Source organism: Marmota flaviventris, chromosome 1, assembly GCF_047511675.1.
Source record: "Marmota flaviventris isolate mMarFla1 chromosome 1, mMarFla1.hap1, whole genome shotgun sequence".
In the NCBI taxonomy this organism is placed as follows: domain Eukaryota; kingdom Metazoa; phylum Chordata; class Mammalia; order Rodentia; family Sciuridae; genus Marmota; species Marmota flaviventris.
Window position 1 is genome coordinate 192,516,395 of NC_092498.1, and position 19,343 is coordinate 192,535,737.

Below are 19,343 nucleotides of genomic sequence, written 5' to 3' on the forward strand. Positions count from 1 at the left end.
TCCTCCTACCTCAGGTCCCCAAGTTGCTGGAATTACAGGTGTGCACCGCCATGCCCAGCTGTATAAGGTTTTTGAGACTGGAATTACTTTGCAAATCAAAAAAAACTTACAGATAAAAGCATTATCAATAATAATTTCTGCATTCAAAGGGATTGAGGGATGGAGAAGAGGATGGGAAGGAGAAATTCTGGGGAATGATACTGGCCAAATTACACGGTTATATTATGTGCAAGTACAAACGTGTAACAAAAACCCCCACCATTATGTACAACTATAATGCATCAATAAAAATATAGAAAAAATACTTTGTTGAATATGTGACAAAAATAATTCCTATGTGCATGGTACCTGAGCACATTGTATCACTCCAAACCACTCAAAGGCAAGAACCCTTATTCTGTATTTGCAGCAGTTTGCTCAGTGCATGATGCAGATAGGGTAGGTACCTAATAAAAAATTGGTGGACTGGGCAAGACTTATTTACAACAGCAGGAAGGATAATTATACTCCAACCTTCTATCTTGTCTAACAATAAGAGTCCCTACCCTTTTTTTTTTTCTGTACTAGGGGCTGAAACCAGGGGTACTCTACCACTGAGCTACATCCCTAGCCTGCTTGCTTTCTTGTTATTTTGAAACAGGATCTTGCTAAGTTGCCCATCCTAGCCTTGAACTTGCTATCCTCCTATCTGAGTTTTCTGGAGACACTAGTGCTCTGGATTACCACCATGCCCAGCAAGATCCCCACTTCTTAAAGATCACAGAGCAACCACAGGAAAGTAGAACAAACTGACCACCTCCACTGAATTCTCTGTGGGACTCAGCCATTAAACACAATTACTGCCATTCTAGGAACTGTTCATCCCAGATCTCCCCAGGATAGTCCCTGTATTTATAGAGAGTCTTTGGTACTCATTGTTTTTTATGTACTTGTCAGTCTACACACCCAAAGCTTTATTCCCAGAAGAATGGTTTTCATGTACATGGGACATAGAAAAACCCATGTAATGATGACACTGATTAAAATCAGTGATAAAAATCTCTGATCTGAGTCCATGTCTTGATTTTTTTTTCAACTGAAGTTTAGCAAAGTAGGGGATTTTTCTTTTTTCTTTGTTTCTGACTTGGTGGTGCTGGGGACTAAACCCAGAACCCATATGCATGTGAGGAAAGTGTTCTACCACTGAATTACATCTCTAGCCCTGACCCAGGTATTTTTAAATTTACTTTGAGAAGCAGTGTGAGAGAAGGACCCAACACTGGCCATCATTAAATTGGATTCTACTCATCTATCATCAACTTATTGTTAAGTTAATCACTCATTTGTCTCTATTTCTTGTTCAATAAAGCCCAGCAAATGGAGAGATGACTTCTCAGAATTGCATTATTCTGTTTGGGAGTAAAGGCCACTTCCCTCACCCTGGATTTAGAATGCTCCCAGTTGGCCATTGTGGAGTCTCCACTCCCATACTCCCCAAATTTCAGAACATGAAACCAAACCTGGGTCATTCCAGAAAGAGAGCCAGCATAGGGTTATCTTGGGCCTGCCACAAAAGGCCATCTGGAGAGGTAAAGAGACTTCAGCGGGAAGAGGACATGTTTATGTCAGCTGCCCAGAGCCAAGAAAAGAGATGTAAATGATCCCAAAACAGATGCATCCACAAACAGTAAAGAGAAGACCTAATGCCAAGCAAAGTTATGCATTTTTGTTATTAATATCTGGTGCTAATTTCTGAAAGAAAACAGAATTGGTAACCTAAAATAGTAGTGAAGCATTTCTTAAAAGTAGGAAAAAAAAACAGGGTGTGTAGGAGATTGGGGGACAAGGATAATTACTTCATTAAGAAATGTTCAAAGGAACATTGGGAGGTAAATATGAACTTTTGCTTTGAGTATAATCCATATATCACTTTGTTAAACATATCAACTCATGTACTTTAGATATTTGTGTATTCATTTAGAACCTCAGTTGACTGTCTAATTATATAGACATCAAATTGTGTAAAATATCTTTGCTTTTTAATATTATGCGCTGGAGGTTAAAACTACTCACTGCTGAATGAACAAATCAATAACAATTAGGCTGACATCTATAAATAAGAGGATACACTTATCTATAGAAATATACCCATCGAAATCTTCTAGGCAGTTAAGTAGAATTGACTTGCACCCAGGTAGTTCATGGGGAAAAGGGGAGAGCGAGATTTTGTGTTTAACAGATTGCTAAACAGAGAAACAAATGAAGTTTGACGTTGGGAAGCACTGGGACCATAAGCAAATTTGCTTGGCTCTCATTCATTCATTCATGCAAGAAAAAAATGGTGGGGAAACAAGAAGCTGAGAAAGTCTCAAGGAACATTCAAGTTATAGGAGGTGGACATTCAAAGACTAGGGCTGAAGCTAAGTTGGAATCCAGAGAGGGCAGCAAGAGCACCTGGGAGGGAGGTACTACAGGGATACCTAGTCCTTGAGGAGGCCACCAGGAATTGAATTTAAGTCTGATCAATTCTACAGAAGGACATCACTGCTCCAGGAAGATGCAATGTTATCTATATCTGGAATTTCTAGGCATGCTCTCTGCTATCTCAGTCCCTGTTTATTTCTTATGCCATCCATATAAAGGTGGCCAAGCTTGCATTAATTTATTGGAAAGTGTAGGAATAGTCTTGGGAGAATGATCAGAAGCCCACTGTTTTTTCATTACATTATATTTTAAGACAGCATATTTTCCTGTCTACTGACTTTTAAGAGGTCCCTGCCAAATAGTCTGTGAGAGAGTAAATGAGCAAATAAAAGGATTTCTTTGTAGCTATTTGGACTTGGTTTTTAAGGAACTTTATCTTCATTCACATGAAAAAATAAACAAACTCTAACTTCAGTTTCTCCATGTTCCACAAAAATGCACAATGTGTGCCCACAGAAGCAAAAGGGAGAAAATGATGGAAAGAATGACTCAGTTCTCAGTGGAAAAGATTCCTCCATCAGAAAACAAAGGACATTGAATGGATTGATTAGGTGGTGATATTGACCAAGATATTAGAGGGGGGAAATGGAGGAGCAGTAGGATCATTTGAAATGTTGCAAGGGGAAAAGTGACTATGAACAAAGGGTCTTAGAAATCACTCCAAATGCCAAAGAAGCTGTCTAACAGTGATGGTCTCTTCTCCAGTGAGCTTCTGTTCTTACTCCAAAATGTGGTTCAAATTTTAATTAAATAAGTCAAAATGAATTCACTCACCTTGTAGAAACATTAAGATGTTATATAAGACCAAAGTACCCTTTGACCACCAGCCCTTTTCAAAGATAAACTCCTACCCTATCACAGGTATCCGCCATTATCAGTTTTGTGGGTAAAATTACAAAAGGAATGAGGTAGCAAGGCATGGTGGTGCATGCCTGCAGTTCCAGCTAGCTTTTCACGGGGCTGAGGAGGGAGGATCATGTGAGCCTGGGAGCCAGGGTTCATGACCACCCAGGCAAAATAATGACATCCTATCTCAAAAAAAAAGGGGGGGGAGGAGAAAAATGAGGGCCCTAGACAATAACATATAGTATCTATTTGTCTGTATTTATCTATTTTTGTATCTATATCTATATATGTTAGAAATGAGTAGAAAACATTCAGGAAAATTTCTACTTCTGCTAATGGTGAAACAAATTAGATAAGCCTCAGGGTTGAGGATGAAGTTCAGTGATATAGCACTTGTTTAGCATGTGCAAGACTCTGGTTTCAATCCCTAGCACTATACCTACATGGGCACTCAGATAAATCTTTTTGAAGATGAGAATAACTTTAAAATGTGTATGAAATTTGAATACATATGCTTAATGGCATCAAGAAACTCTTACACAGTGAACAATAACTAGGCTAGAATTCAGAGATGGTTGGGGGCTCAAAGAGATGATCCTGGTGTCTGGGACCTCTTTTTTCTATGGTAGGTTTTTGTAGCAATTGCAACTCAGCTTTAAATAATCTGTTACTGAAGTTGGCTTAAGTTCATCTCATATTGCTTAAGTATGTATGGGCTCACCAGAATAAATAAAAATCTTCTCTGGAGGAATAATACATTATAATGGGCAAAGGATTATTCTATAAACAATTTGCAAATACACAACTGGCCTACAACTAAAGCTAGACAAGAATACAGGAAACGAAAAGGAAAACATGAAAACTAGTAGAAACAACAAACGATGAAAAAAGAAACCAGATATTAGGGCTATCAGAAACAAACTCTAAAATGACTCTATTCCTATGTTCGGGGAGATAAAAGGTCAGACTGAAAAATATGGCAGAGAACTAGAAAGAGAAGAAAGTGAGGCCTGGGGTTGTAGCTCAGTGGTAGAGCGCTTCCTTAGCACATGTGAGGCATTGGGTTCCATCATCAGCACCACATAAAAATATATTTCTATATATTTGTGGTGCTGGGGATTGAACTCAGGTCCTCGTGCATGTAAGGCAAGCACTCTACCAATTTAGCTATATTCCTGACTCATAAAAATATTTTGTTTTTTTGTGGGGAGGATACTGAGGATTGAACTCAGGGGTACTCCACCACTGAGCCACACCCATAGCCCTATTTTGTATTTTATTAGAGACAGGGTCTCATTGAGTTGCTTAGCACCTCGCTAAATTGCTGAGGCTGGCTTTGAACTCATGATCTTCTTGCTTCCACCTCCTGAGCCACTGGGATTACAGGTGGGATTACACCACACATGGCCCCCTAAAAATATGTTTTTAAAAAAGAATAAAGTGAAAGGTCTACAACTAAATGACACCCTATCTCAAAAAAAAAAAAAAGAAAAGAAAAAAGAAAGAACAAGAAAAGAAAGACCTCCCCAGACAATAATATATAGTATCTAAATATTAAATTCAATGTTTATTTATTTATTTTTAAAATATTTTTTAGTTGTTGATAGATAGTTACTTTTATTTATTTATACATGGTGCTGAGAATCAAACCCAGTGCCTTGTGTATACCAGGCAAGTGTGCTACCACTGAGCCACAGCCACAGCCCCAAATTCGGTGTTTATTTAATAGCAAGTTAAACACTGCTGAGGAAAGAGAAAATGAATTGAACATTTTTTTTTTGGAAGAAAAATCTGGAATGAAGCATAAAGAGATAAAAAGAAAATAAGGGTGGTGTTATGTTTTAGATATGAGGTATCCCCAAAAGTTCATGTGTTAGACAATGCAAGAAAGTTTAAAAGTGAAATGATTGGGTTCTGAAAGCCTTAACCTAATCAGTGCATTCATACGTTAGAATGGATTACTTTGGTGGTAGCTATAGACAGGTAGGGTGTGGCTGGAGGAAGTATGCCACTGGGGTATATATGTTGTCCCTGGTGAGTAGAGCTCTCTCTAACTCTCTGTCTCTGCTTCCTGGTAGCCATGTCCTGAGATACTTCCCTCTACAACACTCTTCAACCATGATATTCTGCCACACTATGGGTTCAGAGCAATGGAACTACCTGTCTAACAGACTGAGACCTCTGAAACCATGAGCCCCAAGCAAACTTTTCCTCCTCTAAAACTGTTCTTGTCAGATCTTTTGATTACTGACTAAAACAGGTGGGAATGTGACCCAGTGGTAGACTGTTTCAGCATGCACAAGGCTCTGGATTCAATCCCCTGCAACTGCCTCCCCACAGAAAAATAAGAAAGCAACTATAGTGTGAATATCTGGTATACGATAACTTGAGTTCAAGAAGGAGAATAAGAAAGTAGAAATGAAAATATTGGGAGAGATTATGGCTGAAAATTTTCCTTATTGATAAAATACATAAATTCACAGATCCTAGAAGACATACAAAGCCAAACATGGTAAATACAAGAAAGCCATATCTAGCACAAAAATACTTTAAATGCTAAAGAAAAAATTTTTTTTAATATTTTCTATAGAGAAAAAATAAAACTTACAGAGCATTTCCTTACAAAAAGAATAAAAATCCAAAGACAATAGAATACTACATTTTAATTGCAGAAAGAAAATGATTGACAACATAGAATTCTATATCCAGTGAACATCTTCTTCATAAATGAGAATGAAATAAGGACCTTTTGTTTTCAGACGTGCAAAAATTATAAAATTTGGGCTGGGGCTGTAGCTCAGTGGCAGAGAGCTCGCCTAGCATTTATTTGGCACTGGGTTCAATCCTAAGCACCACATAAAAATAAATAAAATAAAGGTATTCTGTCCATCTACAACTAAAAAAAAAAAAGCTATATAATTTAACACTAGTATACCAATAAGAGCACATACCAAAGGTATTCTTCTGACAGAAGGGAAATGATCCAAGATGGATACAGAGATATAGAAAGGAATAAAAAATTAATAATGCAAGTAAATATAGAGGATTACTGATTGCACAAAACAATAATAAGATCACAACAAAATACTCTAGACAGAGTAGAAAAAGCAAGAACTGAAAAGTAAACAAGATCAGGCAAAGATTGCAATTATTAATAGCAGATGAATTGAGAGGGAAACCAAACTTAGTTAACCACCTTTTTAGCTTTTTCTTCATTTCTCTGTTTGGCCTAAGGATAATTGCAACTGTGGGGATGTACATGGATATAATTAATAAAAACTCTGAGGGACACTTGCTGTGGTAAACAGATGGCCCCCATTGTTCTATGCCTCTGGAATTGATGCCCTTCTATAATCTCTTCTTCTTAAATGTAGACATAATGACTTGCTTTTTTTTTGTATTGGAAATTTAACCCCTCAGTGGTAGTACTTTACCACTGAGCTACATGCCAAGCCCTTTTTATTTTGAAAGAGGGTCTTACTAAGTTGCTTAGGACCTTGCTAAATTGCAAAGACTGGACTTGAACTTGTGATCCTCCTGCTCCTGCCTCTGCCTCTTCAGTTGCTAGGATTACAGGTATACACCACCACGCCCAGCTAGTGACTTACTTCTGATGCACAAACCACTGTAAATGTAGTGGGATGTCATTTCTTCGCTCAGATAATAAAATAGCTATGACTTCTATTTTTGGATTCCTCCTCTCACTCTCATTCTCCTCATGCTGAGATGAATCATCAGCTATAGTGTAAGCTACCCTGTGGAGAAGGCCACATGACACTTTCCCAGGAACTGAGGAAGGCCTCCAAACAACAGCCAGTTAAGAGCCTCGGCCTTCAGTTCAAAACTCAGCCAGGAACTGAAAGAGCTTAGAAGTGGCTGTCTCCCAATTGAACCTTCAGATGATACTGCAACCCTAATTGAAACCTTATAAGAGACCTTAAACCAGAGCATCCAGCAAAGTTGTGCCCAGATTGCTGATCCATAGAAACAGTGAGATAATGAGTGTTTATTGTGTTAAGTCACTGAATTCTGGGGGTAATTTGTTATTTAGCAACAGAGATTTAGTACAATATGCAAAATCAACAGAGAATTAGTATAATAAGCTGGCTATTTTCAGCAGAGATAAGGAAACTAAGATAAGAAAAGATAAAACTAAGATAAGATAAAAAAGATAAACTAAGATAAGAAAGAACCAAATAGAAATGCAAAAAAACAAAAAACATAACAACAGAGAAAAGAATTAATTAACTTGAAGCAAATAGATAACCAAGTTAAACAAAAAGATAAACTAGAATGGGTAATAAGAATATATCATTGGAGAACTGTGAGACAATAGCAAGTGGTTTAGCATATACAAACTTACTTTAATTATGAATATGTTCTATATATAATATCTCTTAGAAGGAGATAAGGGATTAGGGCAAAAGAAACATTTGAAGAAATAATAGCTAAGAGTTTTCCAAAATTAATAATGGACACTAAATCCCAGATGCAAGGAGCCCAGAGAATACCAAGTATAATTAATATCCCCCCTAAAAAAATACTCACTTGGGCTTATAATATTTAAGCTGATGAAAACCAAAGACATAGAGAAAAGTATTATTTTTCCCAAGAGAAAAATCTTAAAAAAATTGGCTGGAGAAAAATGGTACATTACCTTGAGTGGAATAAGGATAATAATTATAATATCTTGTTGGAAGTGAGACAAGCACAGACAACAAAATGTCAACTACAAATTGCCAAAAGAGAAATTTTAAATCCAGAATTCTAGATCTATCAAAAATATTTTTAAATAAAGGAGAAATAAATACATTCTCAATAAAAAATGAGAGAAATTCAATGGTTGCAGAACTACTCTATTAGTCATATAACTTTTAGGTAGAAGGTTTATGATATAAGATAGAATCCCTAATGTACACAAAGAAATGAAGAATATTGGAAATGGAATAAATGGAGATAAATTAATTTTCCCTTAGCTCTAATTTCTCTAAAAGATAACTGATTATATACATCAAAGTTAGTAATAATGTATTGTGGGTTTATGGCATATTTAAAAGTAAAATGGTTGGGCACAGTGTCACATACTTGTAATCCCCGCTACCTGGGAGATTGAGGCAGGAGGACTTCAAGCTTGAAGCCAGCCTCAGCAACTTAGCAAGGCCCTATCAAAAAATAAAAGGGCTGGGGATAATAGAGCACCCCTGGGTTAAATCCTCAGTATTGCAAAATAAGTTAAATATGGGACAATAATAGGACAATAATGGGCTTTATCCCTGGCCTGAAAGGACTTGCGTTCCACTTCCGCCTGTTCTGCAGTATGGTTTCTGCCCTGCTTCGTTCCTGCAGTGTGGCCCATAAGCAGATCAAGACAAGACTCAGACAAGTACTTCTACTAGCACATTGAGTACCGGTGAGCGGCTTTCAGGGACCCCTCTTGGCCTCATCTGGTGGGATGGCGAGGACCAAGGCATAGGCCAGAGGTGGCAAAGGCATGTCATGTTACCCAGAGAACTTTCCAAACAAGTACCCCAAATTCATCTAATGTCTGAAGAGAAGTGGAGGAGACTTGGTGTCCAACAGAGTCTAGGCTAGGATCATTTCATGATTCATGAGCCAGAACCATATATTCTTCTCTTTAGATGACCTCTTCCGACCTCTTATAAAAGAGCAACAAAAATAAAGTCTATCTGGGATCATCAATTAAATCTTTTCAAATGTAATGTATATACACATTATATATAAGGTAGTATTCAGTGACTACTTGAAAAATGTACAAATCATTCATCCGTATCTGTGCATGAGCTGTACTTCACAGCAACAGAGCTCAGTTAAACGCAACTGCAAGTAGGTTATTGTAAGGTTTTTAAGATAAAATTTATTCTAGTCAGTTTTCCTCTTAATGTAAGTGCCTATTTGACATTACCTGTTACTTCTGTTAAATAAAGTTTGTATGTTGCATTTAAAAAAATATGGGACAATAATAATGCAAAAGATGAGAAGGATGTCTGGAAATAGACAATTATATTCTTATCCACAATACATTCTTACTAATTTTGAAGGCAGACCAGATTGCTTTAAATGTATATAGTATAAACCAAGAAAACTATTAAAAAGTATAAATCATAATTTTTTAGATAAGATAAAATGGATTTAGAAAAATTACAAATTCACACAAGAGAAGACAGACATAAAGAAAGGAATAATTAAATGAAAAACAGATGGAACAAATAGCCAATTGATAAGGAGGCAGTAGATTTTAAACCCAATGATATCACTAATCACATGATGGCGAGGGACACACATGACACGACAATCAAAAACAAAACAAAACAACAACATAAAAAAAAAAAAAAGAAAGAAAAAGAAAAAAGGGGGTGGCTGGGATTATGGCTCAGTGGTAGAGTGCTTGCCTCACATGTGTGATGTACTGGGTTCTATCCTCAGCACCACCTGAAAATAAATAAATAAAATAAAGATGTGTGTCAATCTACAATTAAAAATATTAAAAACAAACGAAAAACATAGGTAGGTTAAAGTAATAGGATGAGAAGGGTGTGGTGGCACATGACTGTAATTCCAGCAGCTGGGGAGGCTGAGGCAGAAGGATCTCAGATTCAAAGCCAGCCTCAGCAAGAGCAATGTGCTAAGCAACTTAATGAGACCCTGTCTCTAAACAAAATACAAAATAGGGCTGGGGATGAGGCTCAGTGGTTGAGTGTTCCTGAGTTCAATCCCCAGATGAATCCTAGCATTTTGGGAGACTGAGGCAAGTGGATTCCAAATTCAGCCTCAGCAAATTAGGGAGGCCATAAGCAACTTAAGGAGATACTGTCTCAAAAATAAAAGGGCTGGAGGTGTGGCTCAGTGGTAAAGTGCTTCTGAGTTCAATACCCTGTACTAAAATAAATAAATAATAATAATAACAGGATGAAGAAAGATTATCATGCAAGCAATAGACAAACAATAAACAAACAAAACACAGTACACTAGCTTTATCAATGTCAAATTAGACTTTAGAATGAGAAATATTGTGAGGGATAAAGAGGATAATTACATAATAGTGAAAAGACAACTTATCCAGTTGTACCTGACCATCTTAAACATGTATGCATTTTAGAATAGAGCTTCAAGAATTATAATGCAAAAACTGATACATCTGGGAGGAGAAATAGACAAACCCACACTTAGAGTTCATATCAATACTCATTATCAGTAATTGATAGATCAAGTAGGAAGAAAATCAATATGGATGAGATCCCCAAAGCAACACTATTGACTAACATGAGTTTAATTGACACACAGAACACTCCACCTAACACTAACAGAATACAGATTCCTTGAAAATACATGAGGTAATCCCCAAGATAGACAGTATTTTAGATACCTAATGAATTTAAATAATTAGAAATCATACAAAGGATGTTTTCAGAGTTAACCTAGAAAGTAATTACAGAATGATAGCTGGAAAATCTAAAGCATTTACAATTTAAACAGAATATTTAAAAATAGTCCATGGGTCACAAAGGAAGCCTCAAGAGAAACCAAGAAATATTTTTAACTGAATGTTTTTGTGGCAAGTAGCTAAACAGTGCTTAAGGCAAAGTTATAGCATGAAATGGTTTATATAAGAAAATGAAAAAAAAGATCTCAATTGAGTAACCTAAGCTCTAACCTTGAAAAGCTAGAGAAATGAGAGCAAATTAAGCCAAAACAATCAGAAAGAATGAAATAATAAAGAACAGAAATCAATGAAACTGGAAACAGAAAAACAATAGCAATAAATTGATGAACACAAAGGCTGGTTCTGTGAATAGATCAATAAAACAAACAGGGAAAAAAGGTGATGACCTATGTGACTTTGGAAAAAGCATTTCTGTGGACATGGTAATGCTAAAGATAAAAAGAACCATATAAAAAATAAAAATTACTCCAACACCTGGAGACTAAATACTGTGCTACTGAATGAATAATGGGTTGCAAAAGACATCAAGGAGGAGATTTAAAAATTCTTAGAAGTAAATGGGAACACTGATACAACATATCGAAATCTTGGGACCCTATGAAAGCAGTACTAAGAGGAAAGTTCATTGCATGGAGTTTATTCCTTAAAAGAAGAGGAAGTCAACAAATAAATGTCCTAACATTACATCACACAACTCTAGAAAAAGAAGAACAAATTAACACCAAAAGTAGTAAAAGACAGGAAATAATTAAAATCAGAGCTGAAATCAATAAAATTGAAAGAAAAGAAAAAACTGAAATTGAAAAAAAGAAATAATTGAAAAAATTGACAAAACAAAAAGTTGGTTCTTTGAAAAAATAAATAAAATTGATAAACCCTTAGCCATGCTAACAAAGAGAAGGAGAGAGAAAACTGAGATCACTAACATATATGATGAAAAAGGTAATATCACAACAGACACTACAGAAATACAGAAGATAATTAGAAATTGTTTTGAAACAATTGTATTGCACTCCAATACAATAGAAAATATTGAAAGCATTAACAAATTTCTAGAGTCATATGATTTTCCCAAATTGAATCAGGATGATATACATAATTTAAACAGATCAATTTCAAGCAATGAAACAGAAGATGCTATCATAAGACTACCAACCAAGAAAAGCCCAGGACCAGATGGATACACAGCCAAATTCTACAAACCTTTAAAGAAGAACTAATACCAATACTCTTCAATTTATTTCGGGTAATAGAAAAAGAGGGAGCACTTCCAAACTCATTCTATGAGGCCAATATCACCCTGATTCCAAAACCAGGCAAAGACACATCAAAGAAAGAAAACTTCAGACCAATATCTCTAATGAACATAGATGCAAAAATTCTCAATAAAATTCTGACAAATCGAATCAAAAAGATAGTACACCATGATCAAGTGGGGTTCATCCCAGGGATGCAAAGTTGGTTCAACATATGAAAATCAATAAATGTAATTCATCACATCAATAGATTTACAGATAAGAATCATATGATCATGTTAATAGAGACAGAAAAAGCATTCAACAAAATACAGCACTCCTTCATGTTCAAAACACTAGAAAAACTAGGTATAATAGGAGCATATCTCAAAATCATAAAAGCTATTTATGCTAAGCCACAGGCCAACATCATTATAAATGGAGAAAAATTGAAAGCATTCCCTCTAAAAACTAAAACAAGACATGGATGTCCCCTTTCACCACTTCTATTTAATATAGTTCTTTAAACACTGGCCAGAAAAATTAGACAGACTAAAGAAATTAAAGGGATACAGATAGGAAAAGAAGAACTCAAATTAGCACTATTTGCTGACAATATGATTCTCTATATCTAGAAGACCCAAAAAATTCCACCAGAAAACTTTTAGAACTAGTAAATTAATTCAACAAAGTAGCAGGATATGAAATCAACACCCATAAATCAAAGGCATTTCTGTATTTCAGTGATAAATCCTCTGAAAGGGAAATGAGGAAAACTACCCCATTTACAATAGCCTAAAAAAATAAAAAATAAAATATTTGGGAATCAATCTAATAAAAGAGGTGAAAGACCTCTACAATTAAAACTATAGAACACTAAAGAAAGAAATCAAAAAATATCTTAGAAGATGGAAAGATCTATCTTGCTCTTGGATAGGCAGAATTAATATTGTCAAAATGACCATACTACCAAAAGCACAATACAAATTTAATATAATTCTAATCAAAATCCCAATGGCATTCCTCATAGAAATAGAAAATGCAGTCATGAAATTAGTCTGGAAAAATAAGAGACCCAGAATAGCTAAAGCAATCCTTAGCAAGAAGAGTAAAGCAGGTAGCATCACTACACCAGACCATAAACTATACTATAGAAGAATAGTAACAAAACCAGCATGGTATTGGCACCAAAATAGACTGATAGACCAATGGTGCAGAATAGAAAACACAGAGACTAACCCACATAATTACAGTTATGTATATATTTTTTTTCATGTCAGACGGGTAATGTGCCGATGTCATAACAAGGTTTAGAGGGAGGCACATCTCACACAAGAGTGTGAACACCCAATCACCACGCTTATGAACCGAAGGATCTACAGTTATCTTGTACTAGACAAAGGTGCCAAAAACATACATTAGAGAAAAGATAGCCTATTCAACAAATGGTGCTGCGAAAACTGGAAATTCATATGCAACAAAATGAAATTAAACCCCTATCTCTCACCAAGCACAAAACTCAATTGAAAGTAGATCAAGGACCTAGGAATCAAACCAGAAACCCTGCGTCTAATAGAAGAAAAAATAGGCCCAAATCTCCATCATGTCATATTAGGCCCTGACTTCCTTAATAACACTCCTATAGCTCAAGAATTAAAATCAAGAATCATTAAATGGGATGGATTCAAACTAAAAAGCTTCTTCTCAGCAAAAGGAATAATCAGTGAGGTGAACAGAGAGCCTATATCTTGGTAGCAAATTTTTACCACTCGCACATCAGAAAGAGCACTAATCTCTAGGGTATATAAAGAACTCAAAAAGCTAAATACCAAAAAAAAAAAAAAAAAAAAAACAAATAATTCAATAAATGGGCCAAGGTACTGAACAGACACTTCTCAGAAGATGATATACAATCAATCAACAAATTATGAAAAAATGTTCAACATCTCTAGCAATTAGAGAGATGCAAATCAAAACTACTCTAAAGATTTCATCTCACTCTAGTCAGAATGGCAGCTTAAGAATACAAACAACGGGCTGGGGTTGTGGCTCAGCGGTAGAGCGCTCGTCTAGCATGTGCAAGGCCCTGAGTTTGATCTTCAAAATGGTCATTTTGACATTATTAATTCTGCCTAGCCATAAAAATAAATAAGTAAAATAAAGGTATTGTGTCCAACTACACCTAAAAAATAAATATTAAAAAAAAATAAAGAATACAAACAACAATAAGTGTTGGCAAGGATATGGGGGAAAAGGTACATTCATACATTGCTGGTGGGACTGCAAATTGGTGCAGCCAATACGGAAAGTACTATGGAGATTCCTTGGAAAACTGGGCATGGAACCACCATTTGACCCAGGTATCCCACTCCTTGATCTATACCAGAAGGACTTAAAAACAGCATACTACAGGGACACAACCACATCAATGTTTATAGCAGCACAATTCACAGTAGCTAAACTGTGGAACCAAACCATATGCTCTTCAGTAGATAAATGAATAAAGAAAATGTGGTCTATATATATAATGGAATATTACTCCGCAATAAAAGAGTATAAAATCATGACATTTTCAGGTAAATGAATGGTGTTGGAGAATACAATGTTAAGTGAAGATAGCCAATCCCCAAAAACCAAATGCTGAATGTTTTCTCTGATATGAGGAGGCTGATTTATAGTGGGGTTGAGAGGGAGAGCATGGGAGGATTAGATGATCTCTAGATAGAGCAAAGGGATGAGAAGGGAAGGGAGGGGGCATGGGGCTAGAAAAGATGGTGGAATGAGATAGATATCATTACCCTAAGTACATGTATGAATACAGAAAATATGTGAATAGAACCAGAGATATGAAAAATTGTGCTCTATATGTGTAATATGAATTGTAATGCATTCTTCTGTCATATTTAACAAATTAGAACAAAATTTTAAAAAAAAACCCAAGATACTACAAATATAAAAAACAAAACAAAAAGGTACTGTAGTTGTCAAATATTTTTTTCTTACTGGCATATAGATTCTGCAACTGCTCTATATATTAGGGTTGAAGAAATATAAATACATTATAGATACATAATGATAACCAAGTTTCTTCCTGGCAGAGAAAGAAGTTTCAGTATAAAGAAGGAATGCTGAAATTAAACCTGTTGTTATAGATCAGAAAGGAAATAATCAGTAGAAATTCATGGTTACTTGAGATATATCTATATCTATATCTATATCTATATATCTATATATATATAGATATAGATATATATATATAATTTATATACACACATATTATGCATACACATATACATACAGAGAGAATACATAGATTAGCACACATACACACATACATGTATTTTCTATCTCTGTCCACTTGGCTGGCCTAGAAACTTGGTCTCCTAGTAGCAATGAGCATACCTGAGGCCCAGATCTTGATTTTTAACTACTGGTTTTCAGTACAAAGAACCAAAGTTCTTCAGAGAAGTGGCTGATTATATGGCTGAGTCAAGGAAAATATAAGATGATCCTGGAGCACATTTTGGTGCTGTATATGACACCCACTTGTTGGTTACTTGGCTGTCTTGGTCATCAGATACTATCACAGTGCTCATATTTAGGTAACCCTTGTATAGGAGCCTAATGCCATGTCATGATGCTTAAATTATTCACTTTACTTGATCTCATCATATAGGCATTGTATTATCTCTCACATCATCCCAAGGCAAAGATGGGTGTGTATAATACAACAAGCTATTTTGAGAGAGAGAGAGAGAGAAAGAGAAAGACCACATTCACATAATTTTTATTACACTATATATTATAATTATTCTATCTTATCATTAACTTTATATTTATATCTTGCTATGCCTAATTTATAAATTAAACCTTATCATAGGCATGTATATATAGGAAAAACACACTATATATAAGGTTTGGTACTACCCATGGTTTCAAATATTCATTTGTGATCTTGGAATGTTTTCCCTGCAGATAAGGGAAGACTTGTGGCTTTAAATTATATAAGGCAAAAATTGACAAAGGACATAAAAGAAATTGACATACATAGTGAAAGTTTTATAAAACACTTGTCTCAGAAATCAGTAAAAGTAAGGATATAAAATTGGAATGACTAAATGAACAAGCTTGATCTAATAGATACAGTAATATAGCAGTATGTATTTGACTGAGATACACATTTTTTCAAACACATAAAAAATTCCCTCAAATCAGGAAAGGCCAGATTTGACAGCTACAAAGTCTATATACTGTGCAACTATAAAGGCATTAGTCACATAAGATAAAAATAGCACTCTCAGTGTTATGCAACAGGGCATCTTTGCCCAAAATTATTCATATAAAGATTTTAGGATGCTGCTTGACATTCTTTAAAAAATGAGTCCTTGGATCGTCAAGAAGCCTGGAGCCTGGAGTCACTGCCTGGCCCTGCCAGGACTCAGAGTGTCCTGCCTCCCACATCCAGATCTGATTCATTAGGATGAGTGTCCAGGCCCTATCCAACTCTAGGAGCTGGTGAAGCAGACCCTGCTAAACAACAAAGCCTATGCTATTCCTGCCCTAGAGCACTTTCCAAAGTGCTCTTTCTACAGTTGTTGGAGGAGGCTTTCCTGGAGTATCATGTGGAGATCCTGAAGAAATTGGTGCTGGTCTACCCCTTTATCTGCCTCCCTCTGGGATCCCTGATGAAGATACTAAACATAAAGATCTTCAAAATTGTACTGGATGTGCTTCTTGTCCAGAAGTGCAAACCCCAAGTGCTGGATTTTGGGAATGTGCATCAGAACTTCTGGATCATAGGATCCAGAGCCATAACTGCCACCTACACACCAGAGGCCATATCAGAAGCAAACACAGAAACATGGTCCAAGGGTAGCAAAGCAGCCCTTGAAAATATTCATAGACCAAGTGAAGGAAATTGCCAGGGATGAATTATTCACCTGTTTCTCACTGTGGCCTGCGGAGAGAAAGGCCGTGCTCTGGGTGTGCTGTAAGAAGCTGAGGATCACTTCATGTTTCTTCTTCAAAGTTCTGCATGTTCTGTAGCTGGACTATGTCCAGGAACTAGAAGTGGATACTTCCTGGGGTCAGGACAAATAGAAAATTGTATTTATTGTTACCTGAGTAGGATGAGCACCCTTTACATATTTCATTTCACTAAAATAAGTCCAGAATTCTTTCCTTCCTATTCATAAAACAGGTGGCATTCCTACAAATAGAGCATCCACTTGAGAAAGCTGGACGATCTCTAGGAGCTTTGTAAACAAGATGTCTTCTTTCTTCATGGAGCATTGCATAAAATGCTCAGGAAGTCAGAACCCCTTGAAGACTCTCTCATTGAGTTCAAGCCCGCTCAGGGAATCAGACAAAGCCTCTGTCCTAGAGTCCAAGCACCAATCAACTGAAGCACTTGGACTTAAGGAGATTCTCAATGAAAGAGATGAGTCCTGAGCCCCTCTGAGTTCTGCTAGAAAAGGTGGCAGACGTCCTTTAGACCCTGGTCTTAGAGAATTGTGGGACCACAGACTTCCAGCTGAATGCCATTTCACCAGCCCTTGGAACCTTCAGCTTTTATGGGAATCACATCTTCATGTTTTCCCTGAAGAACCTGCTGCTTCATACTGCTAGACTGATCCTATTAAGACAAAGGCCCTTCTGGAGTGCTTGATGATATCTCTCAGGTTTGCAAGGGTGAAATCAACCTTGAGAAACTTGCCCAGGATTAGATGTTTCTTGGGCTGGGCTGGGGATGTGACTCAGTGGTAGAGTGCTTGCCTGGCAAGCATGAAGCTCTGACACACACACACACACACACACACACACACACACAGCTTCTCTTGTAAACTTCTCTGATTTGGTGCATATGCAAGAATCCCAAGTTTGAGGACAGTCTTGGCAACTCAAAATAAAAAGGGTTGGGGATGTAGCTTAGTGATTGAGTGTACCTGCTTCAATCCCCAGTCCCTTCAAAAAATGGTTTGGGGTTGGCCTTCAGGTTGGGATGGGTATAAGATCTCCATTTTGCCATCTTTTTCAACTACATGTATAATATGTATATTACATATAGTCTTTTAAAAAAAATTTAGTTGTAGATGGACACAATGACTTATTTTATTTATTTATTTTTAAAAATAATTTTTACACCTTTATTTTGTTTTTTTAAATATTTTTAAGTTGTAGATGGACACATATCTTTATTTTATTTATTTTTTTTAATGTGGTGCTGAGGATTGAATCCATTGCCTCAGACATGCTAGGCAAGTGCTCTACCACTGAGCCACAACCCCAGCCCTATTTATTTATTTTTATGTGGTGCTAGGGATCAAACCCAGTGCCTCACACGTGCTAGGTAAGTACTCCACCACTGAGCTACAGCCCCAGCCCCTACATATGGTCTTTTGATTGTATTTATATTCCATAATAAAAATATTTTGTAGTTAAAAAAATTACCCTATTGACTATACTCACTGACCACAGTACAACAAAATTAATGACTAAAAGGTAGCTATAACTTAGAAAAAGACTGGTAAAGTAGAAACACATGATAATTTTGATCAAGTCAAAAAAAAAAAAGGTACATGTACAGACATTAAAAATACTGAAAGGGAAAATGATAAAGCTATAAATAATTTTGCACTAATAAATTTGTAAACTTGAATGAAAATATCTTAAAGTTGGAAATTATAAAAAATTAACTGAAGAAAATTTAGATAACCAAAATAGATCATTATAGGTTGAATATCCATAATACTATAAAGTAGTCAAAAAATCCTGTTTTTAGCACTAATATGAAACCACAAGTAGAAAATTTCACACCTGATTTTGTATGATGATTATAGTCAAAATGAAGACACATTAATGATATTATGCAGTATTGCATACAGGTAAGGATATAAAGTATATAGGAAGCATGAATTTTGTGTTTATACTTGGGTTACATCTCCAAGATATCTAATTATAAATATGTAAATATTCCAAATTCTAAAAAAAAACCCTGAAATCTGAAACACTTATGATCCCAAGATTTTTAGATAAAAATACTTGACCTGTAATCCTATGAAAATTGTGAAGTTCTGGGTAACTCCCCCAATTTTTTTTTTTTTTTTTGTACCAGGGATTGAACCCAGGGCACTTGACCACTGAGCTACATCCCCAGCCCTATTTTGTATTTTACTTAGAGACAAGGTCTCACTGAGTTGCTTAAGGCATTGCTAAATTGATGACAATGGCTTTGAATTTGCAATCCTCCTGCCTAAACCTCCTAAGCCGCTGGGATTACAGGCGTCCACCACCATGCCCAGTAACTCCCCAAATAATTTTTACAAACAAGTTTTACA

The 19,343-nt window shown here is 36.0% G+C and overlaps 1 non-coding gene across 1 annotated transcript; it reads right to left on the reverse strand.

Moving 5' to 3' along the window:
- Positions 1-13,280: 13,280 nt before the first annotated feature.
- Positions 13,281-13,382, reverse strand: LOC114090427 (small nucleolar RNA U13). The gene has a single exon (XR_003582350.2). It is a non-coding gene; the product is annotated as a small nucleolar RNA U13 (small nucleolar RNA).
- Between the last annotated feature and the right edge of the window lie 5,961 nt (positions 13,383-19,343).